Raw genomic sequence first — 23,866 nt, 5'->3', positions numbered from 1 at the left:
ATGACAGAAAGATGATAGAAAGATGACAGAAAGATGACAGAAAGATGACAGAAAGATGACAGAAAGATGATAGAAAGATGATAGAAAGATGATAGAAAGATGACAGAAAGATGACAGAAAGATGATAGAAAGATGACAGAAAGATGACAGAAAGATGATAGAAAGATGATAGAAAGATGATAGAAAGATGACAGAAAGATGATAGAAAGATGACAGAAAGATGACAGAAAGATGACAGAAAGATGACAGAAAGATGATAGAAAGATGATAGAAAGATGATAGAAAGATGACAGAAAGATGATAGAAAGATGACAGAAAGATGATAGAAAGATGACAGAAAGATGATAGAAAGATGACAGAAAGATGACAGAAAGATGACAGAAAGATGACAGAAAGATGACAGAAAGATGACAGAAAGATGACAGAAAGATGATAGAAAGATGATAGAAAGATGATAGAAAGATGACAGAAAGATGATAGAAAGATGACAGAAAGATGACAGAAAGATGACAGAAAGATGACAGAAAGATGATAGAAAGATGATAGAAAGATGACAGAAAGATGATAGAAAGATGATAGAAAGGACAGAAAGATGACAGAAAGATGATAGAAAGATGATAGAAAGATGATAGAAAGATGACAGAAAGATGACAGAAAGATGATAGAAAGATGATAGAAAGGACAGAAAGATGACAGAAAGATGACAGAAAGATGACAGAAAGATGACAGAAAGATGATAGAAAGATGATAGAAAGATGATAGAAAGATGACAGAAAGATGACAGAAAGATGACAGAAAGATGACAGAAAGATGACAGAAAGATGACAGAAAGATGATAGAAAGATGACAGAAAGATGATAGAAAGATGACAGAAAGATGATAGAAAGATGACAGAAAGATGATAGAAAGATGACAGAAAGATGACAGAAAGATGACAGAAAGATGACAGAAAGATGATAGAAAGATGATAGAAAGATGATAGAAAGGACAGAAAGATGACAGAAAGATGACAGAAAGATGATAGAAAGATGACAGAAAGATGACAGAAAGATGACAGAAAGATGATAGAAAGATGATAGAAAGATGACAGAAAGATGATAGAAAGATGATAGAAAGATGACAGAAAGATGACAGAAAGATGATAGAAAGATGACAGAAAGATGACAGAAAGATGATAGAAAGATGATAGAAAGATGATAGAAAGGACAGAAAGATGACAGAAAGATGACAGAAAGATGATAGAAAGATGATAGAAAGATGACAGAAAGATGACAGAAAGATGATAGAAAGATGACAGAAAGATGACAGAAAGATGATAGAAAGATGACAGAAAGATGACAGAAAGATGACAGAAAGATGACAGAAAGATGATAGAAAGATGATAGAAAGATGATAGAAAGATGATAGAAAGATGATAGAAAGATGATAGAAAGATGACAGAAAGATGACAGAAAGATGACAGAAAGATGACAGAAAGATGATAGAAAGATGATAGAAAGATGATAGAAAGATGATAGAAAGATGACAGAAAGATGACAGAAAGATGACAGAAAGATGATAGAAAGATGATAGAAAGATGATAGAAAGATGACAGAAAGATGACAGAAAGATGATAGAAAGATGACAGAAAGATGACAGAAAGATGACAGAAAGATGACAGAAAGATGATAGAAAGATGATAGAAAGATGATAGAAAGATGATAGAAAGATGACAGAAAGATGACAGAAAGATGATAGAAAGATGACAGAAAGATGACAGAAAGATGATAGAAAGATGACAGAAAGATGACAGAAAGATGACAGAAAGATGACAGAAAGATGATAGAAAGATGATAGAAAGATGATAGAAAGGACAGAAAGATGACAGAAAGATGACAGAAAGATGATAGAAAGATGACAGAAAGATGATAGAAAGATGATAGAAAGGACAGAAAGATGACAGAAAGATGACAGAAAGATGATAGAAAGATGATAGAAAGATGACAGAAAGATGACAGAAAGATGATAGAAAGATGACAGAAAGATGATAGAAAGATGATAGAAAGATGATAGAAAGATGACAGAAAGATGATAGAAAGATGATAGAAAGATGATAGAAAGATGATAGAAAGATGATAGAAAGATGACAGAAAGATGACAGAAAGATGACAGAAAGATGATAGAAAGATGATAGAAAGATGATAGAAAGGACAGAAAGATGACAGAAAGATGACAGAAAGATGATAGAAAGATGATAGAAAGATGACAGAAAGATGACAGAAAGATGATAGAAAGATGACAGAAAGATGATAGAAAGGACAGAAAGATGACAGAAAGATGACAGAAAGATGATAGAAAGATGATAGAAAGATGACAGAAAGATGACAGAAAGATGATAGAAAGGACAGAAAGATGACAGAAAGATGACAGAAAGATGATAGAAAGATGATAGAAAGATGACAGAAAGATGACAGAAAGATGATAGAAAGATGATAGAAAGATGACAGAAAGATGATAGAAAGATGATAGAAAGGACAGAAAGATGACAGAAAGATGACAGAAAGATGATAGAAAGATGATAGAAAGATGACAGAAAGATGACAGAAAGATGATAGAAAGATGACAGAAAGATGACAGAAAGATGATAGAAAGATGATAGAAAGATGATAGAAAGGACAGAAAGATGACAGAAAGATGACAGAAAGATGATAGAAAGATGATAGAAAGATGACAGAAAGATGACAGAAAGATGATAGAAAGATGACAGAAAGATGACAGAAAGATGACAGAAAGATGACAGAAAGATGATAGAAAGATGATAGAAAGATGATAGAAAGATGACAGAAAGATGACAGAAAGATGACAGAAAGATGATAGAAAGATGACAGAAAGATGATAGAAAGATGATAGAAAGGACAGAAAGATGACAGAAAGATGACAGAAAGATGATAGAAAGATGATAGAAAGATGACAGAAAGATGACAGAAAGATGATAGAAAGATGACAGAAAGATGATAGAAAGATGATAGAAAGATGATAGAAAGATGACAGAAGATGATAGAAAGATGATAGAAAGATGATAGAAAGATGATAGAAAGATGACAGAAAGATGACAGAAAGATGACAGAAAGATGACAGAAAGATGATAGAAAGATGATAGAAAGATGATAGAAAGGACAGAAAGATGACAGAAAGATGACAGAAAGATGATAGAAAGATGATAGAAAGATGACAGAAAGATGACAGAAAGATGATAGAAAGATGACAGAAAGATGACAGAAAGATGACAGAAAGATGACAGAAAGATGATAGAAAGATGACAGAAAGATGATAGAAAGATGACAGAAAGATGACAGAAAGATGACAGAAAGATGACAGAAAGATGACAGAAAGATGATAGAAAGATGATAGAAAGATGACAGAAAGATGATAGAAAGATGATAGAAAGATGATAGAAAGATGACAGAAAGATGATAGAAAGATGATAGAAAGATGACAGAAAGATGATAGAAAGATGACAGAAAGATGACAGAAAGATGATAGAAAGATGACAGAAAGATGACAGAAAGATGACAGAAAGATGATAGAAAGATGACAGAAAGATGATAGAAAGATGATAGAAAGATGACAGAAAGATGATAGAAAGATGATAGAAAGATGACAGAAAGATGATAGAAAGATGATAGAAAGGACAGAAAGATGACAGAAAGATGATAGAAAGATGACAGAAAGATGACAGAAAGATGACAGAAAGATGACAGAAAGATGATAGAAAGATGATAGAAAGATGACAGAAAGATGATAGAAAGATGATAGAAAGATGACAGAAAGATGATAGAAAGATGACAGAAAGATGATAGAAAGATGATAGAAAGATGACAGAAAGATGATAGAAAGATGATAGAAAGATGATAGAAAGATGACAGAAAGATGACAGAAAGATGACAGAAAGATGATAGAAAGATGATAGAAAGATGATAGAAAGATGACAGAAAGATGACAGAAAGATGACAGAAAGATGACAGAAAGATGATAGAAAGATGACAGAAAGATGATAGAAAGATGATAGAAAGGACAGAAAGATGACAGAAAGATATAGAAGATGATAGAAAGATGACAGAAAGATGACAGAAAGATGATAGAAAGATGATAGAAAGATGATAGAAAGATGACAGAAAGATGATAGAAAGATGATAGAAAGATGATAGAAAGATGACAGAAAGATGACAGAAAGATGATAGAAAGATGACAGAAGATGACAGAAAGATGACAGAAAGATGATAGAAAGATGACAGAAAGATGATAGAAAGATGACAGAAAGATGATAGAAAGATGATAGAAAGGACAGAAAGATGACAGAAAGATGATAGAAAGATGATAGAAAGATGACAGAAAGATGATAGAAAGATGATAGAAAGGACAGAAAGATGACAGAAAGAAGATGATAGAAGATGACAGAAGATGATAGAAAGATGATAGAAAGATGACAGAAAGATGACAGAAAGATGATAGAAAGATGACAGAAAGATGACAGAAAGATGACAGAAAGGAAGAAAGATGACAGAAAGATGATAGAAAGATGACAGAAAGATGACAGAAAGATGATAGAAAGATGATAGAAAGATGACAGAAAGATGATAGAAAGATGACAGAAAGATGATAGAAAGATGACAGAAAGATGACAGAAAGATGATAGAAAGATGATAGAAAGATGACAGAAAGATGTAGAAAGATGACAGAAAGATGATAGAAAGATGACAGAAAGATGATAGAAAGATGACAGAAAGATGACAGAAAGATGATAGAAAGATGATAGAAAGATGATAGAAAGATGATAGAAAGATGACAGAAAGATGACAGAAAGATGATAGAAAGATGATAGAAAGATGACAGAAAGATGATAGAAAGATGACAGAAAGATGATAGAAAGATGACAGAAAGATGATAGAAAGATGACAGAAAGATGATAGAAAGATGACAGAAAGATGATAGAAAGATGACAGAAAGATGACAGAAAGATGATAGAAAGATGATAGAAAGGACAGAAAGATGACAGAAAGATGATAGAAAGATGACAGAAAGATGACAGAAAGATGATAGAAAGATGATAGAAAGATGACAGAAAGATGATAGAAAGATGACAGAAAGATGATAGAAAGATGACAGAAAGATGATAGAAAGATGACAGAAAGATACAGAAGATGATAGAAAGATGACAGAAAGATGACAGAAAGATGATAGAAAGATGACAGAAAGATGATAGAAAGATGATAGAAAGATGATAGAAAGATGACAGAAAGATGATAGAAAGATGACAGAAGATGATAGAAAGATGACAGAAAGATGACAGAAAGATGATAGAAAGATGATAGAAAGATGACAGAAAGATGATAGAAAGATGATAGAAAGATGACAGAAAGATGATAGAAAGATGACAGAAAGATGATAGAAAGATGACAGAAATGATGAAGAAAGATGATAGAAAGATGACAGAAAGATGATAGAAAGATGATAGAAGATGATAGAAAGATGATAGAAAGATGACAGAAAGATGATAGAAAGATGACAGAAAGATGACAGAAAGATGATAGAAAGATGACAGAAAGATGATAGAAAGATGACAGAAAGATGATAGAAAGATGATAGAAAGATGACAGAAAGATGACAGAAAGATGATAGAAAGATGATAGAAAGATGACAGAAAGATGATAGAAAGATGATAGAAAGATGACAGAAAGATGATAGAAAGATGACAGAAAGATGACAGAAAGATGATAGAAAGATGATAGAAAGATGATAGAAAGATGATAGAAAGATGATAGAAAGATGACAGAAAGATGACAGAAAGATGACAGAAAGATGACAGAAAGATGACAGAAAGATGATAGAAAGATGATAGAAAGATGACAGAAAGATGATAGAAAGATGATAGAAAGATGACAGAAAGATGATAGAAAGATGACAGAAAGATGATAGAAAGATGATAGAAAGATGATAGAAAGATGATAGAAAGATGATAGAAAGATGACAGAAAGATGACAGAAAGATGACAGAAAGATGACAGAAAGATGACAGAAAGATGATAGAAAGATGATAGAAAGATGACAGAAAGATGATAGAAAGATGATAGAAAGATGACAGAAAGATGATAGAAAGATGACAGAAAGATGACAGAAAGATGATAGAAAGATGACAGAAAGATGATAGAAAGATGACAGAAAGATGACAGAAAGATGACAGAAAGATGATAGAAAGATGACAGAAAGATGACAGAAAGATGACAGAAAGATGACAGAAAGATGACAGAAAGATGATAGAAAGATGATAGAAGATGACAGAAAGATGACAGAAAGATGATAGAAAGATGATAGAAAGATGATAGAAAGATGACAGAAAGATGATAGAAAGATGACAGAAAGATGATAGAAAGATGACAGAAAGATGATAGAAAGATGATAGAAAGATGACAGAAAGATGATAGAAAGATGACAGAAAGATGATAGAAAGATGATAGAAAGATGACAGAAAGATGATAGAAAGATGACAGAAAGATGATAGAAAGATGATAGAAAGATGATAGAAAGATGATAGAAAGATGACAGAAAGATGATAGAAAGATGACAGAAAGATGACAGAAAGATGATAGAAAGATGATAGAAAGATGATAGAAAGATGACAGAAAGATGATAGAAAGATGATAGAAAGATGATAGAAAGATGATAGAAAGATGACAGAAAGATGACAGAAAGATGACAGAAAGATGACAGAAAGATGACAGAAAGATGATAGAAAGATGACAGAAAGATGACAGAAAGATGACAGAAAGATGACAGAAAGATGACAGAAAGATGACAGAAAGATGACAGAAAGATGACAGAAAGATGACAGAAAGATGACAGAAAGATGATAGAAAGATGACAGAAAGATGACAGAAAGATGACAGAAAGATGACAGAAAGATGACAGAAAGATGACAGAAAGATGACAGAAAGATGATAGAAAGATGACAGAAAGATGACAGAAAGATGACAGAAAGATGACAGAAAGATGACAGAAAGATGACAGAAAGATGACAGAAAGATGATAGAAAGATGACAGAAAGATGACAGAAAGATGATAGAAAGACAACAATAGCAAAAGCAAGGCTGCTCAATTTCCCCATTCATAAAATAATTTCACAACTCTACAACATAAAAAAAAACATGTAGAATATAGCATATACTTTGTTGTCTACTAGAGATGCACCGATTGCAAAATTCTTGGCCGATACCAATTTCCGGTTTTAGAGGAGGTCTGACCTGCCAAAACCGGTTTTTCCGATACCGATTTTCTATCTAAGAAATAATTATAATCATATAATAGACACTATATTTGTTTGGCTTGAGTACCCTTTCCCAAATTTAATACAAGTACCCTTCTCCCAGACAACATTTGGCAGTGCTGTGTCAGAAAAGTACCGCCTACTTGGTCATTTGTACCGTGGACTCAGGTGTTTCATCAGTGCCATGAACTCCATTAGTTTCCTAGTGGTGGCGGTGGACTTTTCAGTGTTGATGTCGAACATAGCAGCCACGGTGGAGGGTTGTTGTGGTTGCTGCGACTCTGCTGCATCCCTCCTCTTAGCGGCAGTGTCCTCCTTATATTTGCTAAACAAACCTAGGTGCTTCTTTTCCAAGTGGCGTACAGTGGAAACCGCTTATAGTGATCACGTTGGTCCAGAGCGAATTTGAACACTATTAGCGGTTGATTACTAAAACCAAATTTGTATTACAGGTATTTCACTTATTTTTTTATGCAGAATATCATCTAAATACCATTTGTATCGTTTTTCAATGAGTTAAATGAAACGAAACAAAATGAATAGCTTCAGCATTTACTGAATTTTATTATCATGCAAGTTTAATTACAGTACTGCGCAGTGCGCAGACATACTGTAGGCTAACTCAAATACAGTACTTAACTTATTCTCTGCTGTGCCGCCGGTGCATTTTTTTTTACAAGTCAGAAAATAAAGTTTGAATTCAATCCGCCTTTCAGCACCCCTGCTCGGATCTATGCTCCTCCGTGCCGGTGTTCTGTCGATTTGTGCTACTTGGCGTGAAAACCAAACTTAGAAAATTGCCTCCGCGCATGCGCAAAACCACCGGCCTCCCATCTTACAAGAACCAGCCTGGAGCTTCCAGCGGTCACACGCGCATTCAATCCGCTCTCCAGCACCCATCCTCGGACACATGCTCCTCCATGACTTCCTTTTTCTAAACATTATAAGCGGATTTCTTGATTACTATAAAACAAATTATTTAAACAGCATTTGTATATAAATGATTCTGTCCCAAGCCTACTATATCCGTGACCACTATAAGCGGTTTCCAAAGTTTGTTGTTCCAAATGTCTTGTTGATCCTCCGCGGCTTACTTTTGACTTGCAAGCATTACAAACAGCATGTTTTGGGTCGTCCTGGCACAAAGTGAAATAAGTCCAAATCAGTGACATGTTTTCTTCCTGAGTCTTGCTAGTTCTTAGCTATTTTGCTCTGGGCGCGTTGAGCTGCTACGCACCGCGCATGCGGGTAAGTTTGATCAGCCGAAAACTACGACAGTGACCGGCCGGTCACCGATTGGATATAAAACCGGCTTTTTAGCAAAAAAAAAAAAAAAAAAAAAAAAAAAAAAAATCGGTGCATCTCTATTGTCTACAGTAGTATATTGTCTACAGTAGTAGATCAACCCTCATCTTACTTTGAAGCTCCCAGATCAAGGAAGTGACGTCGACGCAGCTTTAGCTGCAGAGAAGCTATCAGGTTTGTGTTGATAATAATAAACTCCTGGACTATTTTCAAACTTCCAAATGCATCGCTTTGTGAGTACAGACCATATTTGTACTACTGTAGAAGTTTGGTGTCATGGCATGTGATTTTAGTGTGGTAATTTTGGAGATACTGCCAGGATCCATTAACCCTTGTACGAAGCTATTCGGGATAACTCAGTAACTCAGCTGATGTTCAGCCAATATCGAAAAAACTGCGGGTGGGCTACTTGGCTGGATATCACGGTTCAAATGACCCCAGGTTGAATCTACTCCGGAGTATCACTTTAAGTTTTACCCCTTTAGATCTTTCAGATTTTCTTTTAGTGTTTGGTACTTTAAAAAAAAAACTTTCATCATCCATCATCACATTTTGTTCACTATGAGCTAAATCATCAACATCCCTTCCTTCCTGAACCCCTTCTTGTGTAGTCGTTTGGCTCAATTCCTCATACACTTCAGCAGAAGCACTGACACTCTCCATGCCTTCCTGACTTTTATCAAGTTCACACTCTGAAACACCTGACTGGCTTTGCTTTTCTGTTGAGACTTCTTTTCCAGTATTAACTGCTGGAGCCTCAACCAAAGTATCTGCTGATGTTCCTTCCCTTGGATCTTCATTAACCTGAACAGGTTCTTTTTTAATCTTTTCAGGGCAGTTACGGACTGAGTGGCCTTCCCAATTGCATCCAAAACACCTCATATTTTCTGTTGTTGCAAATATTGTGTAATCAAATCCATCAATCTTAAACTTCATCACAATATTCAGTTCCTCATTATCATTCTTTAAAATCATAAACACTTGTCTTCTAAATGAAACAACGTGTTTCAACTTCGCTGATTTACAACCAGACGAAAGCATTTTCATTGCCGACACGATTCGACCATGACGTGACAATTCCTTTAGCAACACCTCATCACTGATGAAAGGTGGCAGATTGGACAAGATTATCTTTTTTGCAGGGTTCAATAGGGGGAAAACAGTGATTTGCGTGTTTCTCAAAACAATTCCCTTCTCAACTACGCTATTTACTTTATCAATAGAGTCCAAAAACAAAACTACCGCATTATTCATTCTAGATGCTGCCTTCACGCTTTCACATCCAACAACTTCTCCAACAGCCAAACCACACTCCTCAACCGAAAAATCCACGCCGACTGGTATTTTAATTCCATGTCAACGGGAGAGGCTCCGAAAGCCTTCAGAACCATAATTTCTTCCAGCCATCGCACCCAGCTAAAAAGCTAGGTGCTGCCGAAAAAGACACTAAAGAAACACCAGTGAAGTCAAACTATGTTAAAGTGCGAAAAAACAAAGGGAAACACCGCTGTAAAGAGTGAAGTTCAAACCTTTAACAATCCTCACATTCGTTCTCCTCTCCACACTTGCAGCAGACACTCACGCATGCGCACGCGAAAGAAAGAAAAAGAGGAAAAAAAGAGACAGAAAAAGGAGAGAGAAAAAAGAGAAAAAGAAAAAAAGAAAAAAAGAGGGAAAAAGAGAGTAAGAAAAAGAGAGAGAAAGAAAGAAAGAAAGAAAAAGAGGATAGAGAAAAAAGAGAATGAAAAAGAGGAGAGACAAGGAAAGAAAAAGAGAGAAAAATATCAAACCAACTTCACCACGGTCTGTAGCGGCAGCTGCAGCAGACACATTTCCGGAAAGGTACTGGCTTGATTAAATTCATTCTGGACTCTATATCCGACCACATGAAGACCTCGGGACACTTCGGTTTGGCTTTAGGGACCCTCTACTCACTACCACGTGAGTGTTGTGTTGTTTGGAGCTGTAGAAGAGGTATAAAAATAGCGTTTTGTAGCGGTGACATGATTTGCCCCTCTGACTTCCAGGCTAACGACTTTTGGCTAAAAACGGTCAAATCGAAATTCTCAAAACACATCCGAATGACATGATTTTGATGTCAACTCAACGTATGTACTCCCACCATCCCGTAAATTGATCTAAAGTGCATTTTACTACGGATTATCCCTTTAATCAACTGAAGTACAGCCTTCCTCCTTGCACAATAATGTGGCCCAAAGATGAACAGGCTGGAGGAGAAACCCTCACCTAACCCCTGAAACCACCTCTGCAGCTGTCTGAACAGCGCCTCCAGTCTGGGACAAAGAGGTGGTAGACTGTCTCTGACTGAGGGCAGAACGGACAGCCATCCCCTGTGCCAGGATCGAGGTGCACCAGATACCTGTTTGTAGCTATGGCCCCATGTACGATCCTCCACTGGAGGTCTCCTGTCCGTTTGTCGACAGCAGGTTTGTACAGGGACCGCCAACAGCCTCCTGGGGAAGGTCCCATGCCAAAAAACTCCTTTAAACCTACCAGGGTGCGCAGGTTCCCAACTTTAATGCTGAGGAGATAGAGAGAAAAAAGAGAGAAAGAAAAAGAGAAAGAAAAAGAGAGAGAAAAGAGAAAAAGAGGATCCTTTTGGTCAGAAGTATCTGCCAGTCCTTCAGCAGAAGGATCCTTTTGGTCCTTCAATGGTTTCTTCATGTCCATTTCTGAGTTTGTCCTCTCCTGTAGTCGTGCCTGTAATGTTGGCGATGCCTGAGGGGCTGTCTTGACTGTTTGACTCAATCAGTAAGTGAAACAGTTAGAAAATAACGAGGCTTTCTCTTTCAATGAGAGTAAGCGGAAATCCAAGAAGTTTGTCTTCGGCGAAAGTCGAAATGAGAAAAAAGTCGGGTGACAGTGGGGTAAATAAGAATTGACATCAAAGCCACTGTGACATCACAGTGGAATGGAGTGGAGAATGGAATGGAGAATGGAATGGAGAATGGAATGGAGAATGGAATGGAGAATGGAATGGAGACACGTTGCCATGGCAACCGAAGGAGTGAAATTTTATTCATAGTGTAAGTTATCAGATACTTAGCTAAACTATATGTTTTATGTTTAATTACATGACATTCACTTCCCCTGTCACAAGCTTCTGTGCCGGCCCTTTGTGTTTTCAGTACGTACAGTTCACATCAGCACTCGTGTTTTCATTTGCAGCTGCTTCGTGTCTTTTCACAGGTTGTAGCCCTCAGGTCCACCTCATAAAATCCTGTTGGCGTGAATGGAAATTTGTTTTAACCACTCGTGTCGTTAAAACTTTACAGACACCCACAAATGTTTGTTGAAGCAACGCTAGAGAAGTTTGCGAACCAGAAAAGTGTGTACTTCTGACTGGTTCTGACGTGCTTTTAGGGGTTCAATCGATGCCCAAAGAGAGTCTCTAAAGCCTCGTTTCCACTACGCAGTCCGGTACGGGGTCGGTTCGGAACGGTACGGTACGGGTCGGGTCTCTTTGGGGTCAGCTTGCGTTCCCACTGTACAAAGGGGACTCTCAGAACTTCCGGTTATGTCGCTGTGTTGAGCACACACGTGTGTCAGAGCTTCCGTGAAAATTCAGAGAATAAACTAACCAAACAGCCAGTGTAGGACCTGTGAATTCTTACAATTTGTGCGGATTCAAACAACCAGCCATAATGCCTCCAAAACAAGCTTCAAAAACTCAAAAACCATCCAAAGCAGAAGCCATGGGTGATCCGGGATTGGCAGATGCTAATGCTAGCAGTGGAGACTCCGATGTGGTGGCCAGTCCGAACTCAATCCTTAACGCCATTAGCGCAATGAAAGGAGAATTCGTATTGAGGTTTGATGGCCTGCTCGGTGCTATTGAGGGAATACAGACTGATCTGAAGGCAGTGTCAGCACGTGTTACTGAAGCGGAGGACAGAATTAGCACCAATCAAGACGATGTAGCATCACTGAAAACACAAACCAGCACCATGAAAGCGTCTATTGAAGAGCTCATCTTAAAAGTGGACGACTTGGAAAACCGAACTCGCCGCTCGAATCTTCGCCTGGTCGGTCTCCCGGAGAAGGTAGAAGGGTCTGATATGTGTGCCTTTTTGGAAAGGTGGATTCCTGAAGTGCTTGGGGAACATAATTTTCCACGACCCGTACTGATAGAGAGGGCGCACAGAGTCGGTGGGGCCGGCGCTGATGCTGTGTCAGCGGGCCGCTCTGGTGTGCGTCCCAGAGTGGTAATTATGAAGTTCCTAAACTATGCGGACAAGTCTCGGGTCACGAAGGCTGCCAGGAGCAAGGGGGACATATTATATGCCAACCAGAGAGTCATGTTTTTCCCGGACTTTTCTGCGGATCTGGTCAGACGGAGAAAAGTATTCGATTCGGTGAAGAAGGATCTGGCTTCCCTCTCCATCCCTACTTTGCGCTATGGAATAATTCACCCGGCGAAACTCCTCGTGACTGTTGGGGGGAGACGACACATATTTGATACCGCAGCGGGAGCGAAGGATTTTGTGCATGGATTAAAGGACTGTACACCGGGGTCCGCGGAGAGAGAGACAACCTGACACATGATTGCATAGCTGGTATGTTTAAGTCACTGAACTATGCTCTCTGACTTTACGGGGAGCCAATTTAAACACTGTTTAAATCGTGTAAAATCGCTGTTTGGTTTATATAAACGTAGTTCTACTTATATTAATATTATTTCATGCGGGGCTCTGCTACGGTTGTTGGGCAATGCTGTTCCTCGCTGCGCTGTGGACGCAGGCGGACCAGTTAGGCTCCATGGTTTGGATGTGTGTACTGTGGGAGGGATGGGTGTATCTCAGTTGGGGATGTACACTCAGTTTTGTTCATAGTGTTCTAAGGTACATATTTTCACTTTATTTATTTATTATCCTTTGTCTTTTGTTTTCAGTAATTTCAAGTTTACTACAGACAATTTCCTTGTCATTACAACATGCCATCTGAACTTCAGTTTACATCTTGGAATGTAAGGGGTTTAAACAAACTTGTCAAGCTAAAAGAGGTCATGAGTAGGATCAAACAGCTAAAATGTAAAATAGTTTTTATCCAGGAGACACACTTAACACCTGAGGATGTAATCAAGGTGAGGAGGAGGTGGCCTGGTCGAGTATTCTCAGCTTCTTTCAGTTCACACTCACGTGGAGTAATTATACTGATACACAATTCTATCTCTTTTCATCTTATTGGTGTGGATGAAGATCGTTTAGGCAGGTACCTCATTATCCAGTGTGAAATTCTCTCAGTCCGATTAAATCTGGTTAATATATATGGGCCCAATGAAGATAATCCGTCTTTTTTCAGACACCTGTTTTTGTCCTTGGCTACTTTGCCTGGCAACTTTATCATAGGTGGGGACTTTAATTGTGCTCTACAGCCTGGAATGGATAGATCTACTGGAATTGATGCTTCCCACAATCAGACAAGAAAGGAGTTGCTACAATATATTAAAGAATTTAATTTAATTGACATCTGGAGAGAGAATCATCCTAACCAACTAACTTTCTCTTGTTACTCTAGTACATGTCAGACATTCTCCAGAATTGATTACTATTTGGTTTCTGCCTCCTTGGTATCTATGGTCTCACAATCCTGGTATGATAGCATTATAATTTCAGATCATGCTTCGGTTTCATTTATCCTGAACATGCCCCAATCTTGTAATTACTCCCCAAGATGGCGTCTCCAGGCATTTTGGCTTAGGGATCCAAAATTCATAGAGTTTGTTGGAACACAAATTGATTATTATTTTGAATATAATACAAATCAGACATCAGCTGCTATACGATGGGAGGCTTTTAAGGCCTTTTTGAGGGGCCAGATGATAAGCTTCACAAGCTTTAAATACAAGCAGGCTAGATTGGAGATGGAACAACTGGAAAAAAAGATAAAGGATACTGAAACAAACTACTTTGCAAATCCTTCTCAACACCTATTTGTGGAACTTACCGAGCTAAGAGCTAAATACAATGTTCTATCTACAAATAAGGCAACTAAAAATTTGATGAAACTGAAGCAGTCTTATTACGAACAGGGTGAGAAAGCTAGTAAGCTCCTAGCTTGGCGTATTAAGCAGATGGAATCTGAAAGAGCAATAAATACAATACAAACAAATGAAGGCTTGGTAACTGGTGACCCTAAAGAAATCAATAAGACTTTCTCAAGCTTTTATGAAAATTTATACCGTTCCGATTATTCGACCTCAGCTTTTCAAAAACAAAAGGAATTTCTTGATTTATTAGACTTTGTTCCCCTGAAGGAAGACTCTCAGGCTGCTCTGGAGCTTGACCTAGAGGCCGAAGAACTGTCTGCGGCTATAGGTAGCATGAAGGGGGGGAAAACCCCTGGACCGGACGGGATTCCCATCGAGATATATAAAGCCTTTAGAACTAAACTAATACCACCTCTGCTAGACATGTATCGGGAGTCTTTGGATAGCGGATCCCTTCCTCCTTCTCTCAATACAGCAGTAATTACTTTGTTGTTGAAGCCAGGGAAGACACCCTCTCTTTGTGGATCTTACAGACCAATTTCACTGCTTAATAATGATCTCAAAATTCTTTGTAAAGTATTGGCTAGACGGCTTGAACTGAGTTTGCCGGAAATAGTTCACTCTGACCAGAATGGCTTTGTGCAGGGAAGGCAGGGCCTTCACAATATCCGTAGAGTACTTAATATAGTGTTTAATAAATCTGGCTGTACGGACACTGCCATTCTGTCATTGGATGCCGAGAAGGCCTTTGGCGGGGTGGAGTGGCTGTATTTATTTGAGACTCTGCAAGGGTTTGGTATAGGGGGGAAATTTCTCAGCTGGATCCGACTTCTTTATGCTGCTCCACAGGCTGTAGTTTTAACAAATGGGTTATTTTCCACACCTTTTGAACTGCACCGGGGAACAAGACAGGGTTGCCCCCTGTCGCCCCTGCTATTCACCCTTGCTATCGAGCCACTTGCTATGGCGATTCGAAAAAACACCAATCTGAATGGAATAAAAATAGGAGATATTGAACATCGCATAGCTTTATATGCTGATGATGTAATTCTGTTTTGTTCTAACTTGAAACAGACTCTACCCACTTTACTTTCTCTCACAAACACTTTCGGGGTCTTTGCAGGTTACAAAATTAATAGGACTAAATCAGTCATATTATTTATGAATGAAAATGAGAGACTCAACCCTCCAATTCAGACTCCTTTTCTGGTTTCACTGAAGGGCTTTGTGTATTTGGGTGTGAAGATCACTCCTACCGTTGACAAAATTGTCCCAATGAACTACAACCCCTTAACAGATGGAGTTACAGAGCTCATAAACAGGTGGACGAGATTACCTATATCTATGATCGGGCGCATCAATATTTTGAAAATGTCAATTTTACCTAAGTATCTGTATCTTTTCCAATCTATTCCACTTGCTCCCCCACCTTCTTTTTTCCGGTCGCTTGAAAAGCTCTTTTCCTCCTTTATCTGGAACAACAGGCGTCCCAGGCTCAGGCTCACACTTTTATATTTACCATACGACAGAGGTGGATTACAGCTACCAAATCTTATGTGGTATTACTGGGCAGCCCAAATCAGAGCAGGAATATTTTATTTTGTGAAGGACCATCCCCCAGCTTGGGTTTCATTAGAATCTCACTCAATTAATATTCCTTTGAATTTGTATATATACTCAGCCAACAAAAACAAATTAATCAAACGGACCAAAAACCCCTTCCTCAAAAATACAGTAATGATTTGGCACAGGGCTTTGGAATACTTGGGAGAGACTTCCAAGTTATCACAGTTTTCTCCTATCTTTGGTAATGATGAGTTTCAGCCTGGAAGAGCAGACAGTGGGTTTAAAATTTGGGCATCTCGAGGTTTAGCTAAAATAGCTGACCTCTTTAAAGACAATCATACCTTCATGTCTTTCGAAGAACTTAAGGCCCTGTATGGAATACCCCCAAAACACTTTTTTAAATATCTTCAATTGAGAAATTTTGTACTGGCCAGGCAATGTAACAGTTTGAAACTTCCCCAACTGTCTGCTCTTGAAGACTTTTCGAGGAGATTTTCAGACTCCAAGGGGCAGGTTTCCTTTCTTTATAACTTGTTTGTAAGTAAATCCAAAGAGTCATCACTTAAAATATTACAATCATGGAGATCCGATGTGCAAGAAAATATAACAGAGGAAGAATGGGCCAGAGCTTGTTTAACAGCTCAAACTCAAACTATAAATACAAACTCTAAATTACTACAATACAAATGGATAAGTAGACAGTATATAACCCCAAGTAAGCTGCACCTTTTTAACCCAAATATCCCAGACACTTGCATTAAATGTAATCAACAAAAAGGTTCTTTGTTCCATTGCATGTGGGAATGCCCTCTGATCCTCTCTTTTTGGGAAAAAGTGTTAAGCCTGGCCAGTCGAATCATTGAAAAAGAAGTACCTCTCAAACCAAAGTTATGTTTGCTAAACATTCACCCGGACAATTTTGTGACCTCCAAAAATGAAAAATCCCTACTCAATATTTGTTTTCTGGAAGCTAAAAGATGTATAGCCTGTTCATGGAAAAGGGAAAAACCTTGTACCACTTCACAATGGCTAACAGGGATGTCTTTTTACTTGGCTTTAGAAAGGATAAGCTACACCACAAAAAATAAACTTGACAAGTTTTGGAAAGTCTGGAAGGTTTTCTGTGATTTCCTTGAAAGAAATGACATTGAAGTAGATGGCTGGAATGAAGAGCTGAATTAGTATACACATTTATATTATTAATTATTTATTTTATTTTATTTTATTATTTTTTCTCCTTCCAGTTATTTATTTATTAATTGCATTTTAATAATTTTTATTGCTATGCTTTTTTTTTTTTTTCTTCTTGTATGTACCTTTTTGTTCTATGTTGTTCACCGTTTGTTAATTAACAAAATGTGCAATAAAGATATGTTTAAAAAAAAAAAAAACAAAGGGGACTCTCAGGGGTGGGCGGAGTGCGTGCAGAAGCGTAAATAGTGAACAACAGCGAATAACAAATAACATCGATAATTTCGAACCACCTCCAAGCTTCTTCAGCTTAAAGGTACAATGTGCGATTTCTGGCCAGGAGGTGGCGATATAGAGTAAAATCAACCTCCGTTCAACCCCAGGCAGTAGAAGAAATTGCTGGTCTGGCGCTGGCCCCGCACCCGCCGCCCCCACCCCACTCACTCGTCCTCAGAGCAGGTGCTGGTGGCTTCAGAGAGGCTAACCACAGCCATTATAACGAACAGCCTTGCCACTCTCTATTAAGCCCCATTGTACCGGCTTTTTGGCTGCAGTTCCACCAGAATTCCACTGGGGGCGTCGGTGGAGACCAGAATGAATGGGGCCCAATGGAGCTAGATGCTACAAATGGTCAGTTTCACCTAAGTCTCCTCAAGAGCGCTCAGGTTTGAATGTAGTTTCTGAGAGCTCAACATGGGTTTCAAGTCAAAAATCTACTGAACGAGTACATATATCCCTTTGATTTCTTACAGGTTGGCTTCTTGTTGTCCACCACGCGCTAGCATTGTGCTAATGACAGCGCTCGACCAGAATTACGACCAGAGGCACCGCTTGACGGCTGGCTCCATACCAAGCGACAACAGAATTAAGATGGACTTTTTCCGCTTATGTTACCACAGCCTAAGAATCTGTGATGTTACCACAGATTCTCTCTTACTACAGCTCTTCCTTGAAAACGCTGCTGCCTTTGAGACCAACAACAAGCAGGATTGTTGCCGTAAAGTGGCATCTCCGGTCGTAAGCTATGTATGACGTCATATACACTTCAAATCCTTTTTTTAAGCAAATGAGTGGCTCTAAAAATCTAAAACTCAGCCATGGGTATTTTCTAAACATCCTCTTTCGAAAACAACATTCGAATTACTAGAGAAAAAATTATATCTTGAGATAAGAGCACGAAAGGGCGTATAGCTCCATAGGACTCCATTCATTCTGGTCTCCAAAATTGAGCGCCCCACGTGGAAAAAGGGTGGAACTGCAACCAAAATCGCCTCGTTGGAAACCGGAAATGCACCGTGAGTGGCGTATCTGTCCTATTATAGAATCTGTGGGCTAACCTGCTCTGAGGAGGAGTGAGTGGGGTGGGGGCGGGGCCAGACCAGCGATTTCTTCTACTGCCTGGGGTTGAACGGAGGTTGATTTTACTCTATATCGCCACCTCCTGGCCAGAAAAACTGCCGGTCGGGCGCTATCAGTTAGCCTGCTAATTCTGCAGTAAAACTCAGCTATGCTGCGTATAAACTTTGGTTAGGACATTCCAGTAGGATTATTTCTGCACACTCTTATGGTATGTATAGGTGTTTTTTGTATGCAATACACTTCAAAATGACAAAAATCGCATATTGTGCCTTTAAAGCCACACTGGCTCGCGGTCCGGTTGAAACCACTCTCTGCCATTTTTGCGGCAATCAGCTGGAAAACCTTTTGGTTTGGCACAGCGCCATCGAGCTCCCGCTGCACAGCCTCCTCACCAACACCGGAGAGCAGAGCCTGGAGCCGGTGTTCTGTCGATTTCTCCTACTTGTCGAGAATTGCTACCTTGTGTTTTTGCGCATGCGCCGAGACAATTTTCTAAGTTTTGTTTTCACGCCCATAATTTTTTGCTACCCTGCGTCTCAGCTGGTGTGTAACGGAGTAACATCCTCAAAATCCTGATTATTTTCTCTTTTGGAAGACATGCAAAGTAATAAAACACTTATCGTATTAACAAGCAGTTAGCTTAACATGCACAAATGGGGTGTCTGAAATATGACGCATATTTGAGCATGTTGAATAAGTGGAAGGCGCCTATGAAAGTTACGTTATCCAAGAGACAGCGGCTTTTCTCTCACAATAAAAGACACAATTTTTCTCTTCTTTCTAAAAACTTTAATTAATAACAGCGATGCTGTTTTTAGGAATGGAAGAAAACTGGACTACAGTTCACAAGTACCTTTCTGAGGGACACTTCTGTCTTTATTTAGGTGACTCTGCTCCATCATTGTCATGAATGCATTGAGAAGGGGAGCATTATTTAACAGCATGTTATTGGATTATCAAAATATGCTATCCTCTTAAATAAATCAATTTCACTACACTTTTTATAATTACACATATGAGAGACAAAAACACTTACTTTATGACTTTATTTGATATACAGAGGTAGAAAACCATAAAGTAGCATTTTTTGATAGGGTAGCACAAATCGATAGACACGCCTATCGGTTTTTGCGGCGGTAGCATTTCTCGACGAAGTAGGCGAAATCGACAGAACACCGGTACTGTGTGCTAGGCAGTGTTGGGAGTAACGCGTAACAAAAGTAATTAATTACTGTAATGCATTACTTTTTGGTGTAATGCAGTAATGTAAGGGATTACAGGGAAGAAAAATCGGTAATATTTACTCGTTACAAATGCAAGTTACGCACGTTGCAATGCATTTTAACCTGCTTTGTTTTTGAGGGTTTTTATTTTCTTCATACAAAGTTAGCTAGCAAGATAAAAGTCCACGCAGCACGTTGGACTTCCTTTCACTTCGTCTCAAACTGGCAGACTGATACAAGGGATGACAGAACCAGAAGATCAAGATAGCTCGTTTTCAAGATGTATATCACTACTTTGACTTCATTCAAAATAAGGACCCCAAGAACATTTTAGTGAAATGCACACTGTGTGTGAAACCCAAACCGCTTTCAACGTTGGAAAACAGTACAAGCAATTTGACGAAGCATTTGCAGAGGTGCCATAGCACCCACAAAATTAGTCAGGAAAGGAGGGGATGAGACAGGGTGCGATAAAACCCAACAAAGCAGCCGAAACTGACGTTTACCCGACCAGAGAATCTCCAGCCACGAGAGGTCGACACGCTTGTTTTTACCTGAATGCTGAAATTGAATTTGATGTTAGCCAAATATCGAAAGTGTGGGAGTCATTGTCTGTTTTTTTTCCCATGTGGAATGTTCTTGTTTCGTTTCATGCATTTGTACAACGTGGGACATTTTGTAATGGCTGGCCATGCCGAATATGCTGCCACTTTGGTTGCAGAGGACTTGCCAGTGCCTAATATGCAGCATGCATGTAGGCTGTTTTCCAGATGCTAGCAATCTATTACTACGGGAAATATGAGATGGCATGTTTAATTACATCAATACTTAGCCTAAGGTAGCTTCCCCTGACGTGGTAGCTTTAAGCTACATTTCACACAGGTCGCTACGTGATCTGGTGGGCAGTGTGTACTTTTCCTCATGTAACCCGTTGCTCACGTTTCCCCTATGAACAACGCCCAATTTTCTCTGACCTACACTAACGACTTCTACACACCTGTGCTCTCACGAGTAATGAGTGTCTTAACAGGTAACAGTGTATCTTGTGCATAGAGTGCGCAACTGATCGCATTAACAAGACTAGGCTCGCTTACCATACAACCGAAAGCAAAGTGCAATATAGCTTTTAACCTTATACTAAAATAAAAAAGGAAAAATGGTAGTATGAAATAACATGCCAGTTTAATAATCCGTACTGGTCAGTAGAAGAAACCCAAGGGCAATGCACTTTAACATGTAACAGTTCAATCTCATCACAGTAATATTATTAATAAACAATAGCACAAGGAAGCTTCACACCTGTTAATTGGGTACCAAACACAACCAGTGCTAAAACAGATAAATCCCAAATCAAAACAAAAAAAAAAAACAACTTCAAACAAAAGAAAAGTTACCAAAAACCAAAAAGAGCCGACACAATAAATTAATCAAACTTCACAGAATCTTGCAGGAATAAAGCAGTCCCGTAGCTTCATATATCGTTGCAGGCCTGATAGCTCTTATTTAGCATACGTCCTCAGAATAGCAGTCCCAATGATGGCGGCTCTCAGCACAACCAGGTGGAACGAGTTACTCACCCCACCAGGGATTACCAGTCTTAACTGAACGGCTTCAAAACTACTCCAACTCCTGTCCAACAGTCCACTCTGGATCACGTGCTTGGTCTGGTTCTGTACTCCAAAATCTCCAAAATCCAGGCAACATGTCCGAAATGTTTGTAGCTCCCGCTAGTTGGTAAAAACATCCGATAATCCACAACCGCACAAACTCCAGCTTCTTCGAGAGCCGCCACCTGCCGACTGACGCCGTTCGCATAGCTGGCTCATACACCTCCGTTACCGTTCCCACCCCCCAGCCATCACAGCCAATACAATTGCGCAAACTTGATATTGCCCTTGACTGACCAGTAAGGTAGAAACAGGGGAAAGTGATGCATTTACTGGCGGTAGTAAATAGTAGAAAAATAGCAAAAAACATTTACTGCGTGTTTTAAAGTCAACAAAAAATACACGTGTATGTCTAAGACTTTGGCAAGGCGCAAAGCATCAAAGTGTAATACTCTAACAAAAATAGAAAAATAATTATTTAAGTTTAAGATTGGAAAGGCCTACAATGCATTGTATTCAAATAAATGTATAAAGTGAGTAAGAAAAAATAAAAGGAGGTGATATATAACCTAGGGGGTTACAGTATTCTGTTAGGTAGTCCTATGCCATAGTGACAAAACATCTAAACATTTTGACTTGTAGTGCTCACACAATGCCAAAAGGACAATGCATTTTGGGGGCACTGACTATTTGAATGAGAAAGAAACTTCATTTTGACACATGGCTGAACTGTTTAGGGGGAGATATGAGCTTTTGCTGGTGAACCATGGTGTTTTGCTGAACCATTCAGTTTAGTTTTGCAAAAAGTACTAAAGAGTGTTTAAAACGTCCGGTCTGTTTCAAGAAATGAGCCCAGGCAACTGAGAAAGATCTTTGCAATTTGGGTGGCACTGACTCTTTTCATGGGAAAGAAATCTGAAGCATGGGTGAACAGTTTTGGGAGAGATATGTGCTTTTGCAGGTTAGCTATGGTGTTGTGCTGAACTATAAGAGTGTTATGCCAAATGATCTTAGAGTTTTGAGAATGTAATTTCTGTTTCAAGAAATGAGCCAAACCAATAGAGAAAAACTGTAATACGACGTTTGTTTGAATGGAAGGATATATAAGAAACAATATAACTTGATACTTACTGTAAGATTGTTTTTTTTAAGTCGGCAGAGAAAACGGCTCGATGAAAAATCCCTCTTCTGTAACGGCTAACTTTTATAATCCTCTAACCTAACGAAAACAAAATCTTTCATTTGTTTTTTTGTTGGTTTTGTTGAAGGAGGGGGAGCGGAGGTTAACTCCAAGTTAGGGCTTCACCTTGATTGGCCGAGTTCCATTGTGAGCTCGGGCGTTGACAGGCTCGGTTCATTGTGAGTTGGTGCGACATTGGCTAAGCCGTTCAATGTGAGAATGGAGAAGTGCGAAGGGCGAAGCCTATTGGAGGTGAGATTTAGACTAACGTGAGCGAGGTAGCGCCAACGAGGCTTAAAAATCATAAACATGCATGTATTGTCAGCCTAGGCTCACTTTCACACACCCATTCATTGGTCCTGCAGACTTTGCTAAAGGTATGTGATGCCCACTTGCCCAGCTCACATGGATTGCATGGCAATCAAATAAGTGGATGGTAGGAAATAAGATCTTCTAAACTATGGGGGGCGAGAACGGCAAAACCGAAGAAAAATGTGTCTGACTTGACAAGTTTAAGTAGATAATAAAGGAAGCAAAAACTGAAAGGCGACAAATATCTGATTGCAAGGCATCTCTAAAAGAGCGATGGTTCGAATCCCCATAACTTGTGTTTGACACCTTCCACACTTTGGAGTGACTGAGCTTCCGAGTGGGCTTTCTGCAGCTCCAACAGAGAGCAATCGGAGCCACCTGTGCCCAGCAAGTTTCCAGCTGTAACTGAGGTGAAGTGCTATAAACACCACATCAAAACACCTGCCCTGGGTGAGGGTTGATCTCACGACCTTCAGATTATGAGACTGACACTCTGCCTACTGCGCCAATGATGACTGAAAAACAAAAAGATGCATTTATTGTCAGCCTAGGCTCACTTTCCCACACCCATTCATTGGTCCTGCAGACTTTGCTAAAGGTATGTGATGCCCACTTGCCCAGCTTACATGAATTGCATGGCAATCAAATAAGTGGATGGTAGGAAATAAGATATTCTAATCTGTAGCCACCTGTGACACCTATGGGGGGCGAGAACGGCAAAACCGAAGAAAAATGTGTCTGACATGACAAGTTTAAGTAGATAATAAAGGAAGGAGAAACTAAAAGGCGACAAATATCTGATTGCAAGGCATCT

The 23,866-nt window shown here is 39.0% G+C and overlaps 1 protein-coding gene across 3 annotated transcripts in view; it reads right to left on the bottom strand.

Moving 5' to 3' along the window:
• The window catches only part of LOC142385517 (NLR family CARD domain-containing protein 3-like), a 369,716-nt gene that overhangs the window by 216,847 nt on the left and 129,003 nt on the right, over positions 1-23,866 (bottom strand). The gene's annotated exons all lie outside the window — the stretch shown is intronic.

This window comes from Odontesthes bonariensis, chromosome 8, assembly GCF_027942865.1.
Source record: "Odontesthes bonariensis isolate fOdoBon6 chromosome 8, fOdoBon6.hap1, whole genome shotgun sequence".
Taxonomy (NCBI): Eukaryota; Metazoa; Chordata; class Actinopteri; order Atheriniformes; family Atherinopsidae; genus Odontesthes; species Odontesthes bonariensis.
Note: the sequence above shows the minus strand (reverse complement) of the source record. Positions and strands in the feature narration are given on the sequence as shown.